Raw genomic sequence first — 19612 nt, 5'->3', positions numbered from 1 at the left:
CTTGTTCTTCTTCTTCTCTTCTCCTTCTCTCTTCTTCTTCTTCTTCTTCTTTCTTGTTGATCTAAAGTTCCTTTCATGAGATCCTAAATTCTACAAAATCAAACACTAAAACCCCCTTTTATCTGATATATGACTCCTTTTATCTGAGATATGCACACGACGCGATTAAACTTCGGGTAGATGGTTAAAACGCCCTAAAACATTCATACCAAACATTATGCAAGACAACGCGGGACAAAAACATTATGCAAACTAAAATCCACACGATGCGACTATGCAAGAGAAACATAAAACATTCATACCAAATAGTTAAAACGTAAAATACAATAGAACAATAAGAGCTAAAAATAGAAAAATACAAAAGATAAAAAATGAAAAAAATCTCTATTACATAAGATAAATAATGGAATAAAGAAAATGAAAATGAAAAAAAATCACTATTACAGAAGATAAGTGATTGAATACATAAGATAAAAATGAAAAAAAAATGATTGTTACGTCGATGACGAAAAAAAACCAAAGGATTAAGAAATTAAAGATTTCTCCTAATACCTATTTTCGCCGTCTTTGAGCTCATACCGGGATGGCCAGCCTTTTACGTGAAGCAAGGATAGCTTTCAAGCTGAGAAGGGACAAGTAAAAACCATTACCCTTTTTACAGTCCAAAAGGGACGACAAAGGAATCGCGACAGTCGGTAACACTGACCAAACAGACATGTTGCAGGTTCCATTACATGGCCATGGCATATAACAAACAAAAGCTGATGCCCATGCCAGATGATCGTCTGCCACCGCGAGGCCAGTCGTTGGCCTACCCGGAGGCGGTGCTCCTCCTCAACGCCATCAACCCTAACTTTAAAGGAGAGGTAATTTAAACTCAACTACATCCGAGGAACATGTTATAGCATCTACATGGAACACCGACTTTCCCCGTTCCTCTGATTCCTGAGAAGTCGAGAACAAAAGATGACCGCGCTTGGGCCCTCATTAAGTTAACGAGCCGACTTGCAAGCTTTCTAACCGAACCATGGTTCAGTCGAGCTCAGCTCGTTAACTTAAATGAACCTGATCTGGATATCGAACTCAGTTTGAGATCCAGATAAACCATATCGAACCGAGTTGAGCTCTAGCCACGAGCCAGATCAGTTAGATGCCACCCCTAATTACAACAACGGGTTGAGAGGAATTCAAAATTTGTTGACATAGTAACTTCTCTCATGTGGATTGGCACAGACGAACAGAAGTCGCGAATGTAAGGTAATGTAATAGGTAATAAAGATCACTTATCGGATAAAATCCTATTAGATTTATCCCATTTGTATTTATCTCATCACATAGTATTTATCTTTTTTATACTAATTTATATAAATACCACCCTTACTCAATTGTAAAGGTGTAGCTCATTTCATCCTCTACTGTGATTTAGTTTAATGTCTAACATAGTATCAAAACAAATCGATCTTCTACATCTGCCTTCCTCCATTTTTTTCTGCATTCTCTGCCTCTCCAATAGTAACTTACACTTTGCCACACCCTGCCAATCTGAACCACTTGGACGATTCACTTTTGATTCCATCCACCACGGCCACTCCCCCTTGTCATTACGTAGCTCTTCACCGATATTGAGAAAAGAAAAAGACCACTCCTCCGCAGTACCACTACCGAAAACCATCCAATGTTCTTCCTTTTGTTGTGCTACAGACTTCCCGTTGTTGACACATCCCGCACCAGCGACCAGCCTTTTCCGTTGCCTCCACCGTCGCCAATTTTCCGTTGAAATACTTCTACCCTAATGCCGCTACCATCTTCACCTCCATCGTCGCCATTGACCTTCACTGTTGCAGTCAGCTATGCCGGTAATCACCCTCGCAAGCGGCACACCAGACCCCTCCTGCACATACTATATCGTGAACATACCATTCACGCATGGGTGAAATAACATGTGTGAAATTTGAAAATAAAAAAAAACACAATCAACTCTCCTCTTCCACATCTCTTCACCAAATGATGTGTTCTCTCCGATTCCATTCGCCCCAGCCGCTATAGTGCCACTGCTCTTTCCGTCCTTTTTCTTCCAAGACCCTCGAAGCAAATCTTCCTACATAGTCAGTGCCAAGTTCACAGTTTCAGTTTCTACATGACAAGATTGGCCTCTCTAACAAGGGGCCTATCTTGAGGGGGCAAGATAAGGAATAAGCATAATCCCTTTAGTTATCGGATAAGATCCCATTAGATTTATCCCATGTTGTATTTATCTTATTATGTAAAACTTATTTTCTCTATTCTAAATTACATAAATACCACACTTACTAAGAGTGTGATTCAGTTCATCCTCTAATGTGGTTCAATTTAATATCTAACAGTCAGGTGACTTCTTTTTGATTAAGGAGAACTAAAATTAGTCTTCCAATCCTTGTTAAGTTGTGGTACCTAATTAACGCCTTACGTAGAGTCGGCATGTGGATTGACCTTCGCAGTAAGGTCGTTGTGTGGGTTGACGGGGGGGGTAGAGCCTTTGAAAGGTCCATGATATATTGATTGTTGTTTCATTGATGGTAGTTTGGGGATTTCACACTTGTATTTCGGTTGCCCCACTTTTCTCTTTATATTTTGGGGCACTGCTATTAGGGTGATTATTGAGGATCATCAGTTGATCTATAGAGAGGTTAGAGAAAAACATTTGAGTGTGTGTGATTTCTCTTGTAAACGACATCATCATAGTGAATTATTGCAGCGGCGGAAGACAAGACGTAATCTCACCTTGAGGCGAACCTGTTTAAATCTTGTGTTTTTTCGTGCTTGCTTGTTCTTCTTCTGAAATTATTATTGATCTCGTTTGTTTTGAATTAAGGTGTTTAATTCCTAAAAAGTGGTATCAGAGTTTGGTTTGTGATTGAGAGCAATGGCTAGCAGAGAAAGATCGACACTTGGAATCAACAAGTTTGATGGTATGGATTTTGCGTTTTGGAGGATGAAGATCGAAGATTATCTGTACAGTAAAAAGCTGCACTCACCACTTTTGGATATGAAACTAGAAGGCATGAAAGATGATGAGTGGAATCACCTTGATAGATAGATGTTGGGAGTGGCCAAATTGTTGGGAGACATTGAGGGCTACTTATGATGTTTGAGATACCATTCTTGCTGAGGAAGTTAGTAGAAAGAACTCCAGATAAACGTTGACATCTAATTATGCCCTAAATGTCGATACTAGGGGAATGAACTTCGAGAGGAATTCTAACATGAGCCACAATAGATGGAAGTCAAAAAATGGAAGAACCAAGTCCAAAATCGAAAGAATGTGGAATGCAGGAATTGTGGCAAGTCAGGTCATATAAAGAAAAACTTTAGAGCACCGAAGAAGGATGAAAAAAATGATGCTGCAAATGCGGTGACTGAAGAAGTATAAGATGCTTTACTCTTATCGGCTGATAGCCGTATTGACTCTTGGGTGTTAGATCCAGAAACTTCTTTTCACACCATTGTTCACTGAGAGATCATGGAGAATTATGTTATTGAAGATCACGGGAAGATGTATCTTGCTGATGGATAACCTTTAGATATTTTCGGTATTGGTGATGTCAGTTTGAGGATGTCAAATAGGTCAGTGTGAAAAATTCACAATGTGAGACATGTGCTAAAACTGATGCATAATCTTATCTCAATAAGGTATCTTGATGATGAAGGTCACAATGTGACTTTTAATGGTGTTGCCTGGACACTCACTAAAGGAACCATGGTTGTTGCACGAGGAGTTAAAACTGGAACTCTTTATATCACTTCCATTTGCAGATATATGGTTGCAGTTGCTAATGCTATCACTAATTCTGATTTGTGACATTACAGGCTCGATCACATGAGTGAGAAGAGAATGAAAGTGGCTTCAGTCCAAAGGGAAGCTACCAGGGTTGAAATATGTAAACAACAGTTTGTGTGAAGGCTGTGTTTTCAACAAGAAGAAAAGTGTTAACTTTTCTAAGGCTGGAAACTAGCAAAAGACTGCGAAATTGGAGTTGGTTCACACAAATGTGTGGGGATCTTCAACTGTTACCTCCCTTGCTTGTTCTAATTACTATGTGACGTTTATTGATGACCCAAGAAGAAAAGTATGGATTTATTTCTTGAAAAAACAAATCTGATGTCTTTGATATCTTCAAGAGATGGAGAACAATGGTTGAGAATGAGACAGATTTGAAGGTGAAGTGCTTGCAGTAAGATAATGAGGAAGAATACATAGATGATTTCGAGTGGTACCATGCAGATAATGGAATCAAGATGAAGAAGACCATTCCTAGAAAACCTCAATAGAATGGTGTAGCTAAGAGGATGAACAAGATTTTGAACAACCATGCCAGGAGCATGAGATTACATGAGGGATTTTCAAAGATGTTCTGGTCTGAGGCTATTAGCACCGCTTCCTGTTTGATCAACAAAGGTTCTTCAACACCATTGGAATGCAAAATACCAAAAGAGGTTTGGAGTGGCATAGAGGTAAACCTTTATTTCTAGAAAGTGTTTGGTAGTGTTTCTTATACTCATATTGATTTTTCTGTTAGAAGTAAACTTGATGCTATATCTAAGATATGTTTCTTTATTTTCTATGGTGGAACCAAGTTTGGTTATCACTTATGGGATGACCAAAGTCGTAAGGTTATCAGGAGCAAGGATGTGATCTTCATTGAAGGTGTCCTTTATAAAGAAATGTTGAGAACAAATTCTGAGAGCACAAGTAATGAAGCTAAAAAGTCCAAAGTGATTCAGTTGAGAGATCTTCCAATTATTGAGATGGAGAATATTGTTCAAGAAGACCAGGAAAACATACCCCCATAAGTAAATCAGAACATTCTTGTGATTGAACTCAAGATATCTTCCAAATCTAGAAAACCATCACAGAGATACTCCCCTGCATTGAATTATATTTTGTTGACTGATAAAGGAGAACCACAAAGTTATGAGGAAGTCATACAAGTTGATGAATCAACCAAGTGGGAATTGGCCATGAGGGATGAGATTGACTCATTATTATCCAATCAGACATGGTAGTTGACCGAGTTACCAAAAGGGAAGAAAACCTTGCAGAATAAATGGGTTTACTGAATAAAAGATGAACATGATGGCAACAAGCTATACAAGGCAAGACTGGTTGTAAAAGGCTTTCAGCAAAAAGAAGGAGTTGACTATAGAACAGAGTAAGCTCAGTCCAGGAACATCTAAACAGCAATCAAGAAGAAAGCCAACACTGATCTATTACAAATACGATAAGACACTTCATCCCACCACACGCTCTAGAAGAGCTTCAATGGTTTCTGGACTGAATAGAAATTACAAGAAGAAACTAAACAATAAAACAGAGTAATGAAGAAGGAATAACTCTGATTTTCTAGATTCCAATGCTGCTAAAAAACACCTCTATTTATAAGTGTTTTTCATCTAGGAAGCTTATAGAGCAAGCCATCTAGGAAGCTTTTAGAGCAAGCCATCTAGGAAGCTTTTAGAGCAAGCCATCTAGGAAGCTTTTAGAGCACGCCATCCTGCTGTCCTCCACATTGGCACTTGGTGATGCAATCGTGACACATGCATACCATGGGGCCAGCCCCCTTGGACTCCCGTCGAGGCTGTCACCCCGAACCCCACTATCCATTTTACAGTTTCTTCCAAGTAACCATTGCGGTCACAATTTGACCTCATCAGCGTCTAGGCTGGAACCATTAACTAATTACTCACTATCGATATTGGCGCTCCTCATACTTGGGGGCCAGTGAATACATTACATTAATGGTAACTTGAGAGAGGCGGGCATTGGAACACACCCCACCCCCAATGTTCACTTCTGTTGAACTATGTTCTTGGGCCAATGCCCAAGCCACAAAGATGCTTGTTCATCTGAGCACTCCCTAGTGCTTTGGTAAAAATGTCTGCATGGTTGTCTTCTATAGGACAGTACTCCATGTATATGGTCTCCTCTTCAATCAATTCTCTTACATAGTGATACTGAATCTCTATGTGTTTAGTTCTAGCATGGAACACTGGGTTCTTCGCCATAGCTATGCAACTTTGACTCTCACAATTTAAGGTAGTTAACTCAGTCAAAGGAATACCTATATCAATCAAGATGTGTCGTAGCCACACAGCTTCACAGGCTGCTACACAAGCAGCTTTACACTCTGCTTTGGTTGATGACAGTGCAACTGTTTGTTGCTTCTTACTAGCCCATGAGATGATACCACTTCCAAACAAGAATCCGTTGCCAGTAACGGATTTTCTCGTGTCAATATCTCCAGCCCAATCTGAGTCACAATACCCTGATAAAATATCTCCTCTTGTGTAAGATACTCCAAAAGTTAAAGTACCTTTGAGATATTTGAGGATTCGCATTCCACTTTGCCACTGCATTTTTCTTGAATTGTTAGAAAAACAACTGAGCACTCCCACACCATAGCTAATGTCAGGTCTTGTGTTACAAAGGAAGATTAAACTTCCAACTAATTTTCTGTAGAGCTTGTTGTCATCCTTTTCAAAGGAGTCATTGATTGATAGCTTGGTATTCACTTCCATTGGGGTGACTACTGGATTATTTTCGGTCATGCCAAAAGTAGATAACAGTTCTCGAGCATAACGTTCTTGAGAAATAAAGATATGATAAGATTTTTGCCATACCTCAATTCCCAAGCAGTTATGAAGAAGGCCCAAGTCTGTCATGTCGAACTCTTGGCTCAACCATTCCCGAGTCTTCACAATATTGTCTTCATGGTCACCAGTGATTACCAGGTCATCTACATAGAGTACTACAATGACACTTTTCTCATGTTCACAAAGAACATATAAGTTTGCTTCAAATTTGCTTCTACAAAATCCGCGCTCCAAGAAGAAAGAGTTGATACGTTTGTACCAGGCTCGTGGTGCCTGCTTTAGACCATACAAGGCCTTTTTTAATTTACATACCTTCTCCTCTGCATTTGGTAGTTCAAAGCCTTGTGGTTGTGCCACGTAGACTTCTTCCTCAAGTTTCCCATTCAGAAAGGCAGATTTTACATCCATTTGATGTACCGTCCACCCGTAATGAGCATAAGCTGCAAGAATAAACGAATTGTTGTCATCTTTGTTGTTGGAGCGAAGGTCTCATCAACATCAAAACCTTCAATTTGTGAGAATCCCTGAGCAACAAGGCGTGCTTTGTATTTTTCAAGAGTACCGTCAGCCTTGTACTTTGTTTTCCAAATCCATTTGCTACCAATGATCTTTCGGTTAGGAGGTTTGTCAACAATCTCCCAAATATCATTCTTTATGATACTATAATACTCTGTTTGCATTGTAGCTCACCATTTTGGATCTGACATGGCTTCCTCCACATTTACTGGTTGTTTTACCGTCTCAATGATTTGAGTCATCAAAGCCATGTTCAAAATTTGTTGTCCTGCTTTGTTCTACTCCTCTATTCTCTTTGATTGCCTAAGCCCATCAGGACAAGGACTTTTGTCTTCAACTTCTGGAGTTTTGTCATAAAAGAGCTGGTGCACCCACTTTGGTTGTGGCTTCCGTGGGGGTGCACTAGGTTGGCTTGTTGTTTCTTTTTTAATAGAAACATCTTCTACATCACTTACTGGTTGTTCAACAAGCACTTGGTGAGTTACTTCATCGGTTGGTGACAAAATGGCAGGATCATTATCCTCCATTGAGAGTGGTCACTCATTAAACACCATGTCTGGCTTATGACTAACTTCTTGGCATCTACATCATAGAGTCTATATGCTTTAGACTCTTCACTATAACCCAAGAAGATACATTTCTTGCTCTTGTCATCTAATTTCTTTCTTTTTTCTTTGGGAATGTGTACAAAACACTCACACCCAAATTTTCTTAAATGAGACACAGAAGGTTTCATACCTGAGTAAGCCTCATTTGGAGTCTTGTCATTCAATGCTTTTGTGGAGCATCGATTTAGGACATATACTGTTGTATTTACTGCTTCTCCCTAGAACATATCTGGTAGCCCAACACCTTTTATCATGCAGCGAGCCATTTCCACCACCGTTCGATTTCGACGTTCAACTACACCATTTTGTTCTAGTGTATGTGGAGCAGTAAGTTGGCATTTGATGCCAACTGAATTACAGTAGCTAGAGAATTCAGCATAACAGAATTCCCCCCCACGATCTGTACGAAACTTCTTCACAGTTGTTGCATTCTCATTTGTCACTTGCTTATGCCACACCTTGAATTTTGCAAGAGCATTAGCCTTGTCTCGAAGGATGTACACCCACATCTTTCTACTGTAATCGTCGACTAACAGCATAAAGTAGAAAGATCCTCCTAACGCCATCGTAGTCATTTTCCCATAGAGATCAGCATGTACCAACTCTAGAGGACCCTTTGATTTGTTTTGACTCTCTTTGGAAAATGACTTTCTTTGTTGTTTGCCCAGCATACAAGCTTCACAAGGTTCTTCAATTACATCAATTGAAGGCAAATATGTCACCATATTTTTCTTCTGCATTTCCTTCAACACATGAAAGGAAATGTGTCTGAATCTTTCATGCCAAAGTTGACTATTTTTGGCATCAACAACAACAGAAAGTGAGTTGATTTCATAAAGGTTATCCCTATGGATACCTCTTGCAACTATGTTATCATTTTTATCAAGAATAAGAGATTCATTTTTCTTGAACAGTACCTCCAAATCTTTGTCTGTAATTGCAGCTACGGACAACATGTTTCTTGAGATTTGGGGAACAAGTAGAACATCCGCTATCTTCTTATTTTCTCCATCATCAGACTTAATGGATATGGTGCCTATCCCTTCAATGGGACATCTCGCATTATTCCCAACCACCATGTTCATTGGTTGTTGTAGAGGATTTAAAGAATCATATAATTCTTTCTTGCTGGTCATGTGTTGGGAAGCTCCAACATCTAACACCCATGTACTCTTATGTTGTACATGAGCACTAGAGTATGATTCCTCTGTGACAGTGAACAGAGGAAGCTCAATTTCTACATAATTTGAAGATTCTCTATTCTTCCAGTTTTGTTTCACGTTGCCGTTCTTCTCATCGTGGATTCGTGTTCTACACTCTTTGACAGCATAGCCCTTCTTGCTACAGTAATAACATGATCCAAAGAACTTCTTACTCTTTGGTTTCTTCTTTGTTTCATTGCTAACCTTTGCTTTTGCTGTGAAGGCAGAGTCAGACTGATTGTCTCTACCTTTTATCCTCATCTCCTCCTCCATCAATAAGGCAGAGAAATCTTCAAAGGTCAATGGAGGATCACGAACTTGTGTATTGAGTGCTGTCACGAGGCCATCCAATTTTTTCGGCAACACTCGAATACATCTTCGAGCAAGTTCCTCTGTTGACTTGGCTATACCAACAGAAGCCATTTTATCATGTAGGTTTTTCATCCTAGTAATAAGAGGCTCTACTGCCTCATCTTCACTTAATCTTTCAGTAGCAAGTTGATTTTCCAGATTTTGGATATGAGTCTGGTTCCTCGTTTCATACTGATTTTTTAGTATGTTCCATGCTTAGTTCGCCTTCGAAGTATGTTGAATCAGGGTGAGGACAGAATGTTGAATACTTGTGACAATTGCACAAAGTGCATCAGCATTCTTTCTTCTCCAATCTTTGACGAGCTGAGGATTAGGAGGAGTAATCTTTCCACCATTAGTGACAGCAATAGGTTCAACATCAACTCCCAGAACTATATCAAGAAGTTCATAGGAGTCCAGAATCATAGTGATTTTGAACTTCCACAGGAGAGTTCGTGCCATCAAGTTTGCCTTCTGTGAAAGCTGGGGGACGAATACGTATTGCTGGTACAGAACTAGAACTAGCGGAAGAGCTACTAGGCTTAAGATCAGTCATGATATTGTGCTTTATGACAGATGATTGCTGTTAAGAGTCCCCTAGAGCTCTGATACCATGTAGAACAGAGTAAGCTCAACCCAGGAACATCTAAACAACAATCAAGAAGAAAGCTGACACTGATCTATTACAAATACGATAAGAAACTTCGTCCCACCACATGCTCTAGAAGAGCTTCAATGGTTTCTGGACTCAACAGAAATTGCAAGAAGAAACTAAACAATAAAACAAAGTAATGAAGAAGGAATAGCTCTGATTTTCTGGATTCCAATGCTCCTGAAAAACACCTCTATTTATAAGTGTTTTTCATCTAGGAAGCTTATAGATCAAGCCATCTAGGAAGCTTGTAGAGCAAGCCATCTAGGAAGCTTGTAGAGCACGACATCCTGCTGTCCTCCATGTTGGCACTTGGTGATGCAATCGTGACACGTGCATACCGTGGGGCCAGCCCCCTTGGACCCCCGTCGGAGCTGATGCCCCGAACCCCACTATCCGTTTTACAGTTTCTTCACAAGTAACCGTTGCTATCACAATTTGACCTCATCAGCGTCTAAGCTGGAACCGTTAACTAATTACTCACTATCGACATTGGCGCTCCTCATACTTGGGGGCCAATGAATACATTGCATTAATGGTAACTTGATAGAGGTGAGCATTGATACACTAACATTGACTACACTGAGATTTTTCCTCTAGTAGTGAAATTGACTACTATTAGAACAATGCTTAGACTAGTAAAAAATGAAGACTTGCACTTAGAGCAGTTGGATGTGAAGATAACTTATCTTCATGGTTATTTGGAGGAAGAAATTTACATGATGTAGCCACAGGGTTTCAAAGCACAAGGAAAGGAGAAAATGGTGTGCAAACTTCAAAAGAGTTTGTATGGTCTTAAACAGGCTCCAAGATAGTGGTATAAGAAGTTTGACATCTTCATGAGTAGCATTGGTTTCTTTAGGTGCCAGGCGGATCATTGCTGTTATGTGAAGAACCTTGATGACAACTACATCATTCTACTGTAATATGTTGATGACATGTTGATAGCAGGTACTTGCATACAGGAATGAGCATTACTAGGGATACCGATGTCTTGAAACTGTCACAAGAAGAATATGTGAAGAAGGTGTTGAGCAAATTCAACATGAATGATGAAAAACCGATGAGTACTCCTTTGGCTATCTAAGGAGCAGTCACCATGTACAGAGTAGGAGCAAGCCTACATGGCCAATGTGTCTTATGCTTCTGCTATTGGTAGTCTCATATATGCTATGGTGTGCACTAGACCAAACATAGCTCATGCAGTGGGAGTTGTGAGCAGTGGATTCTAAGGTATTTGAAAGGCACTACAAAATCAACCTTGTGTTTCTGAAAGTTAGACTTCGGATTACAAGGTTATGTAGATGTTGACATGGCTAGAGACATTGATGGTAGGAAGACTATCATTGGATATGTTTATACATTGGGTGATACAAAAATTAGTTGGGTCTCTAACTTGCAGAAGATAATTGCTATTTCCACTACTGAGACAGAATATGTCGCTATGATCGAAGTCAACAAAGAGATGGTATGGTTGTAGTCTTTCTTGGAAGAATTAGGTTTCAAGCATGGGAAGAATGTGTTCTAGTGTGATAGTCAGATTGTTATTCATTTAGCAAAGAACCTTGTTTATCATGATAGAACAAAGCACATACAAGTGTGCTATCACTTCATTAGATCGGCTCTTGAGGATGGAGTATTAGCACTTGAGAAGATTCAAGGGAGTCAGAATTCAGTCAATATGTTGACAAAGACTATTACGATTGAGAAACTAAAGTTGTGTGTAACTTCAATTGGACTTCTCTCTATGGATTGAGAAGTTGTTGCCACTGTAGAGGAGATATTGATGATGGATTAGTCTCCAAGTGGGTGATTGTTAAGTTGTGGAGCCTAATTAACACTTGTGTTGAGTCAGTATGTGGATTGACCTTCGAGATAAGGTCACTGTGGGGGTTTGGTAGGGAGGCGAGGATCGACCTTCGTAGTAAGGTTGTAGGGGGTATACTCATTAAGGGCAATTTAGGGGTTTTACTCTTGTATTGCAGTTGCGATAGTTTTCTCTTTATATTTGGTGCACCGCTATTAGGGTTATCATCGGAGAAGGATCATAAGTTGCTGTTGAGAGAGGTTAGAGAAAAACACGAGTGTGTGTGATTTATCTCTTAAAATATTTCATCTTCATAATGAATTACTACAGCGGCGGAACATATGGTGTAGTCTCACCTTAAGGCGAACCTATATAAATCGTGTTTTTTTAGTGCTTGTTTTTTCTTCTTCTGCGATTATTATTGCTCTTGTTAGCTCTAAATTATGGTGCCTAAATTCTAACAAACCTCCCTTTTGCTCCTAGCTCGCCACATCCGCCCTCAACTTGGCCTCACTCTTTTTCTTTCTCTTTGCCCCACCTCCCTTTCTTGTTGATGATAAGACCATATCCATTTCAGAACTCCAAAAACCCTACTAAAAGAAAATCCAAAATTGGTGTTTTTCCCCCTTTTTTGTCGCTCCTCAATAGGAGAAGAGACTCTCGATCTATTCTTTCTTTTTGGATTTTTGTTTGTTTGTTGTAAAACAAGCTCCTAGCACATGTCTTCAAAAAATTCAAAACCATTATTGATCTTAAACATTTAGATAGACCTATTTTATGTCATTTATTCCTTTATCTTAAAGGTTCTACATCTTTTTATCCAAGTAAATTGTGCCAATTTCTAAAAAAATTCTAGCCTATCCTTTGGACAGGGAAACACCATTAGTACCCCTGTTGGAAATTTATTTTCTTGAAAAAGCTAGAAATACTTTTCCTAGGATACACATTTCCAAGAAACTTTCAGATAAAATCCTATTAGTGCCTTACTAAGAAATTACATGAAATATTTTAGAAATTTCCTTCGAAAAATTTTCAGTAAAATAAATTATCAAATACAAAATTGCTATTAAAAGTTGCCTTGTACTGAAAGTATTACAGCATAAATCGTCAAATACATATTCAAAAAATTTCATATGGTTTTCTGACCCATCTTGGCTGGAAAATCTTACTTAAAAAATTATATGATTTTTTGTAGTAAGAATTTTTAAGAATAAAAGTGTTTCCACGAAACATGGGGCACTAATGGTCCCTGGAAATACATTTCTACTAGAAATATCTTTCTAGCATTTCCTAAAAAATGCCCTAACAGGGCCTGAATAGGATAAATATTTTTAATTTATAATATTTTATTTTTAATCTTATTCAAATTGATAATAAGTAATAACTAATAATAGAAAATTAGTGTACTAAATGGGTAATAAGATCAATTTAATTTTTTTAGCTTGATGGATTTATGGAGGGAGTGTTGTTAGCATTTTCTTAAGTAAAATCTATTTATCAACGGTAAAATAATTTGTTCCACTATGCTTTTCCATAATAATATTTTGACCGTCATAAGTTTCTTCTTTTTCTTTGAAAAATCTCAGGTTCCCTCTTTGGATAAATCAAAACACTCGTTAACTTGCATGCCAAATTGTGATAACAATTGCAGGTTCCTAATGTTTCATATGCGCTCCAAATTATGAGTTTTGTTTTGTTTCTATGTTTAGATTGTTTTAAGAAAAAAATAATAAATAATACAACTAAGACTTAATCCCTACACTTTGAAGTAGGTCAAACCTACTTCACTATAATATCCTCGTTACAAGGGTAGAATGTCAACATTAGACAAAGTTTTATTTGTTTACCACCAAAAAGCAAGAACCGAATTTATACCAAACTCTTTTATTTGCAATAAAATATGTTTAAATAAAAGGACAACTCAACATACTCATTACAAGGGTAGAAGGCCCTCATTAGATTTCTAATTACTAAGCCCTGATGAACAAAGTTTAATGTGCATTTTTCACATAGAAAATTTCTTTGGAATTACTAATGGGTCCATATTTAATACATGCAACTAGATTGCCCATACACATTTTTTACCTAATAAAAAATTGGCTCAAAGAGTCTAAACTAAGTTTAATCCATTCAACTTCCAACGTTTTCAACTGAAAGAAAAATAATTTAGTGAAGCTTGTTAACAAACACCTACATGCAAGTAGGGGTGGCATGGCTATAAAAAAGAAGAACTTTCATAGAGATGACATAAAAATTGTAATTACGCAAGCTGGTACATGTTGTCTTATGCCTTTTTCCTTTTGAAGCACGTAACCCTAAGGTCGTTGTAGTCATTGTAAACTCTTTCACACAACTATAAATACAACCTCAAGGCATGGGTAGAGCATTCACGCCTCTTCCTTTTGGCTCAAATTTGTCTATACACCTCTCTCTTTTCCTCTTCCTTCTACCCCTTGGTTTCTTCTCTCTTCTCTCCAAAGAGCCAAAAGTTCCTCTCTTCTCTCCTTCCCTTGAAATCTCTTGTGTTTATGTGTTGTATCTAGAAATCAACATGGTATCAAAGCAGAAAAAAACTTGATATAGAATAGGAGAAGAAGATGGAGAAGAAAGAGAATAAGAAAAAGAAAAAGAAAAAGGAAAAAAAAAAGAGTGTTTTCTTTTTCCTTAAGTTTTTCTTTCCCAATTCCTATTTTTTATTAGATGTTTTACTCTTTTAACATATGTTTATGTTACAAAGTGAGACCCACCATGGTTGCACGAGCAGGTGGGACCACCATGAGAACGTGAAATGGCATGATGGGTCATCACACAAGCTGGCATGAGTTGGAAGATTTAAAGATCAAGTGGGACCCACAATGAGAACCACGAGCAGTATCCTTATCACATGAGTTGGAAGAAAAATTGGGATCCACCATGATAACCACGAGTTGGTATCCTTATCATATGATCACGTGCCTCATAGAAAAGTTCTAGTTTGAGTTATGTTAGTCTTCTTATTATGTTGAGTTATTTAATTATGATAGACTTATCTTTAAGAGTTATAGTTTGAGTATAATTAGGAGAATGATAGTTTAAATGTATTTTGATTCTACTACGTTCCTCTAATATAAATAGAGGTGCTTGTACTGGAATTAAAATAAGAAAGTCAAGTAGTTCTCCACTTCTCATCACGTGAAGTCTTCCTCTCTAGCCTAAACTCTTCTTTCTTTTTTTCTCTTCTCTCCTCTCTACCCAAGAGATCTCTCTATCTCTCTTTTTCTTTCTCCTTCTCTCACCTTGCTCAAGATCTCAATAAAGGGGTCCTAAATTCAATATGGTATCAGAACATCAAATTTAGGATCCCCATGTCAAAAAGAATGCTCGAAGAAGTTTTGATCAAAGCGAAGGCTCTTTGTGAAGGAAGATTGAAACTCATGAGATAAGTTTTTTTTATTATTAATTCATGCTCTTGGTTTTTAGGATTTATAAGATGGTTTAGAGATGATTTTATGGTTGTCTTCATCTTATGAGATTATTGAGATTTATGCATCTCGGATTAGAAGAAGTTACCAAGGCAGTTTTGTCGGTTTGAAAATTGTTTTACTAAAAAACGGTTTATGATGAGATTTTATGCCTAAATTTTATAATTTTGTGGGAAAAATATTTCCTGATAAATAAAAGTGTTCTTGAGCCTATTATGAGTGGTTATTTATTCATTGGATTTCTGAAATATGATTACTTAGCTTCTTTGCCAAGCCTCTCCATTAACCGAGTTGGTTGAAGAACTCTACTTGGTTTTGTGATTATTATTTTTTGATTAATTTTTTTACATAGAATTTCCTATTATGACTAAAGAAAACATGGGTAAAAAGAGTGATATACTCAAGATTACTACTATACCCTTGAGAGGGGTATCCAATTTCATGAGTTGGTCCACACCAATTTGGGAGACATGTGCTAAGTTGTACTCTAGCACCGACAACTTACACAGGTCATATGATATTCTCCAAAGAATGTTCAACACTAAACAGGAGAAAATATCCATGAATATTTAGCACGTGTTAGAGGCCTTCTTCAAGAATGGAAAATAACTCTGCCTACTTCCACGGATGTCTCTGTCCAAGACAAGCAGAAAGAAGCCTTAGTCACTGCCATTTGCCTTGCAAACATTAAGCCATATCTCGAAGTTGCTAAAACTCAACTTTTTAGCACCTTTGCTATTCCCACTTTTGATGATGTATGTGCCACATTACTTCATATTCTAGACGTTTCTTCTTCTATTACTAAAGTATCATCTGCCATGTACTCTAGGCATAGGGGAACATCAACCGACAGCAGCCGAGGTCGTGGAAGAAATTATAGAGGACAAGGAAAAGGTGGAAGGAATGGTTCTGTCAGACCAGATGGTAAGGAATTCGCTCAATGTGGGAGATATGGCTACACCATAGATACGTGCTATTACAGGGATTGCACCCATTGTCGGAAATATGGCCACACTATAGAGACATGTTATAGAATCCATGGCAAACCGGATTGGAAGAAGGCTAATCAAGCCTTAGTAAGTGATACAAAGGAGGACTAGTTTACTACATTAACAGAAAAGAAAACCCTTACCGATGATGAGTATGACTTATTCCAGAAAAGAAAACCCTTACCGATGATGAGTATGACTTATTCCAGAAAATGAAAACATTGATGGTCTCTTCTCCAAGTTCTTCCTCAACTACTGGTGCCACCACCGCTTCAGGTATGTTATTTGCCTCCTCTTCATCTAGGGGCCTCCGAGAATCTCACAACTAACTAAAATCTACTGTACTCATTTTCTCCTCGTCTCTCACATAAATTTGTTACCATAGCTGACGGCTCTCAAACTAAAGTTCTCGAGAAAGGATCCACCTCTGTTACACCATCACTCCCACTCACATAAATTCTTTTTGTCCCTAATTTTTCCTTGAATATTTTATCTATTACTCAGCTCACAAAATATTTTAATTGCTCCATCACCTTCTCACCCACTTCTTATGTGTTTCAGGATCTTATAATGAAGCATGTGATTGGAGGAGGTCGTGAACAAGCGGGGCTCTACTACCTAGACGTGCCGAAAATAAATACTATTTCATTCAGTGAAACTGAGACAAGTCTATGGCGCAATTGGTTGGGACATCCATCCGCACAATCTCTTCATCGTTTTTTCCCTACATTTAAAGATAGGTCAGATTTAAATTGTGAAGTCTATCAATTGAGAAAACACCAGATGACTACATACTCATCTCATCCAGAACTTAAAAGTCTTACTCCTTTTTAATTGATCCACACTGATGTATGGGGACCCTTAAGCACCTCAAATATTTCTTCAAGTACTTTATTACATTTATTGATGATTTTACTTGTACCACATGGCTATTTCTTTTTAAAGAATGTTCTAAAATACCATTCATATTTAAATCCTTTCATGCTATGGTGTTCACTCAATTTGGTCAGAAAATCAAAATACTTCGGTTTGATAATGCCAAAGAATATACTTCCAGAGATCTTGACTTTTTTTTTATAAAAAAATGGCATTATCCATCAAACATCGTGTGCCTACACCCCTCAACAAAATGGTGTAGCAAAACGGAACCACCGTCATCATTTGGAGGTAGCTCGCAGTTTACTGTATACCATGAAAGTCATATTCTTTTATTGGTTGCATGCCATCCTTACTGCATGTTTTCTTATGAATAGGCTACCCTCTTCCGTTCTCGGTCATATATCCCCATACTCCTTATTATTACCACATGATGATCCTTTTTTGCTTCCCTTGAAAGTCTTCGGGTGTACATGCTTTGTTCATATTACCTCCCTACAACACAGTAAACTTGATCCAAAATCTGTCAAGTGTATCTTCTTAGGATACTCTCAAACACAGAAGGGTTATATTTGCTATAATCCCACTCTCCAAAGGTTACATGTGTCCAGGGATGTCAATTTTTTGAAGACTCTTCGTATTACTCAGACAATGCTCCTCTAGGTCTATCTTCAATACCAGCCTCTCCTCGACTGGTTGTGCCCCATGCCACGGAAACTGTTCAACCCCCAGACACATTGGCTAACACCACACCTGTAGAGTTCACGGATCCCACCGAGGTAACTTCATCTTCTTAGGTTGTCTTTGGGCCACTATATGATACTCATCCCATTGCCTTAAGAAAAGAACCTAGAACTTGCATTAGGTCCTCTACTTCTCACTCCATATCTAATTTTGTGTCTCACCATCATTTATCCCCTTCATGTTGTCAATTTATTTCATCTATATCCTCCATATAACACAGTCCTATCAGGAGGCTCTGAAACATCCAGGGTGGAAGGCGACAATGGACGAAGAAATGCAGGCACTCTATGAAAATCAGACTTGGGCTCTAGTTAAGAAACTTGTCAGTTGTAAGTGGTTTTTACTATGAAACACAATCCAGATGGGTCCGTTGCTCGTCTTAAGGCTCGCCTTGTTGCTAAAGGCTATACACAATGTTGAAGGATCGATTATGAGGAAACAATCTCTCCGGTGGCCAAAATGAACTTGGTACATATTTTATTATGTTATGGACTCCATAGCATCTAGAGTAACTAGTCGACGCAGAGGGTAGACTATGTAATTTGTAGCTTTATTTCATTAGCAAGTTTTGATGTAATTTCTTTCAAAACTGATGGCCTCTTGTTTGGCCTATATTGGCGTCGTTCCCTAATTCTTTTATAGGGACGTCTGGTTATGAAATGGATTAAGCATTGATCAAAATTAGTGTAGTGAGATCAGATTCTCTCACTGACGAGGTCCAAGGCCAAGTCTCCTTTGAAAACTCATTCTACCCTAGCCATTGGGAGTTCGAGGGATTCCAAATCCCTCTCAACGTCAGTATTCAATCTTGAAGCCAGAGGAGATCGGCGGGTGACTCGATCCATGGCAAGGGAACCTAACATCGTGGTATCAGACAAGACCACCATTGGTGATTCCTCTTCTCCTACTGATTTGCGTAATCTGATTGAGAAAAATCGTATTGAGGCTCAAAATCGGATTGATGCACTCCAAAATGACGTTTTCACGATGAAAGACACTCTTCAACAACTGATGATTCGAATGGAGGAAGGGTTTGCTCGGATTATGCCTCAGCCAGGAAGTTCCATAAGACCTTCCGACAATCCACCGCCCCATCCCCCTCCACCTCCAACACATTTGCGTCAACCACCTCCTCTAGCCATGGGAGTCCACGGACCAGGCCACATAACGGTGCCCAGGTATACCAAATTAGACTTTCCCACGAATGATGGGTCCTCGGACCCTCTGATTTGGTTACAACGGTGTGACCAATTCTTTTGGAATCAAAGAACCCAGCCTGAGGACAGGGGTTCCTTAGCTGCCTTCCACTTGCTCGACGAAGCACAGCTGTGCTATTATCAATTTAATTATGAGCATCATGTGTATGATTGGGAAATTTTTAAAGACTACTGCAAGTTACGGTTTGGTCCACCAGCATGCAGTAAACCTCTAGGAGATTTGGTCAATCTCAAACAAACAGGGTCTATTGAGCATTACCAGAAATTATTTCAAGAACGGCTTGCCCGAGCCAGTCAGTTTGTGCATCCGATCCAATATGTCCACTTATTTACCGCCGTCCTGGTTGAGGCACTTCGTCTAGAGGTGGAATTACATGACCCCCCATCTTTAGCACATGCTATGAACTTGGCACTTACACTGGACACCAAACAACAAATATTGAAAGAATCATTGGTGCATAGACCCCCCTAGCCAGGTCGAGTGACACCAGGTGCCCCACCAAACCACAACACACCACTGCGCCAAGGCACACCTCATTCCAATACATTAGAGACAACC

This window comes from Aristolochia californica, unplaced genomic scaffold (assembly GCF_029961685.1).
Source record: "Aristolochia californica isolate CCGP_79_NKW_82.1479 unplaced genomic scaffold, dmAriCali1.0.hap1 SCAF_6, whole genome shotgun sequence".
Classification (NCBI taxonomy): Eukaryota; Viridiplantae; Streptophyta; class Magnoliopsida; order Piperales; family Aristolochiaceae; genus Aristolochia; species Aristolochia californica.
This window is presented reverse-complemented; position numbering follows the sequence as displayed.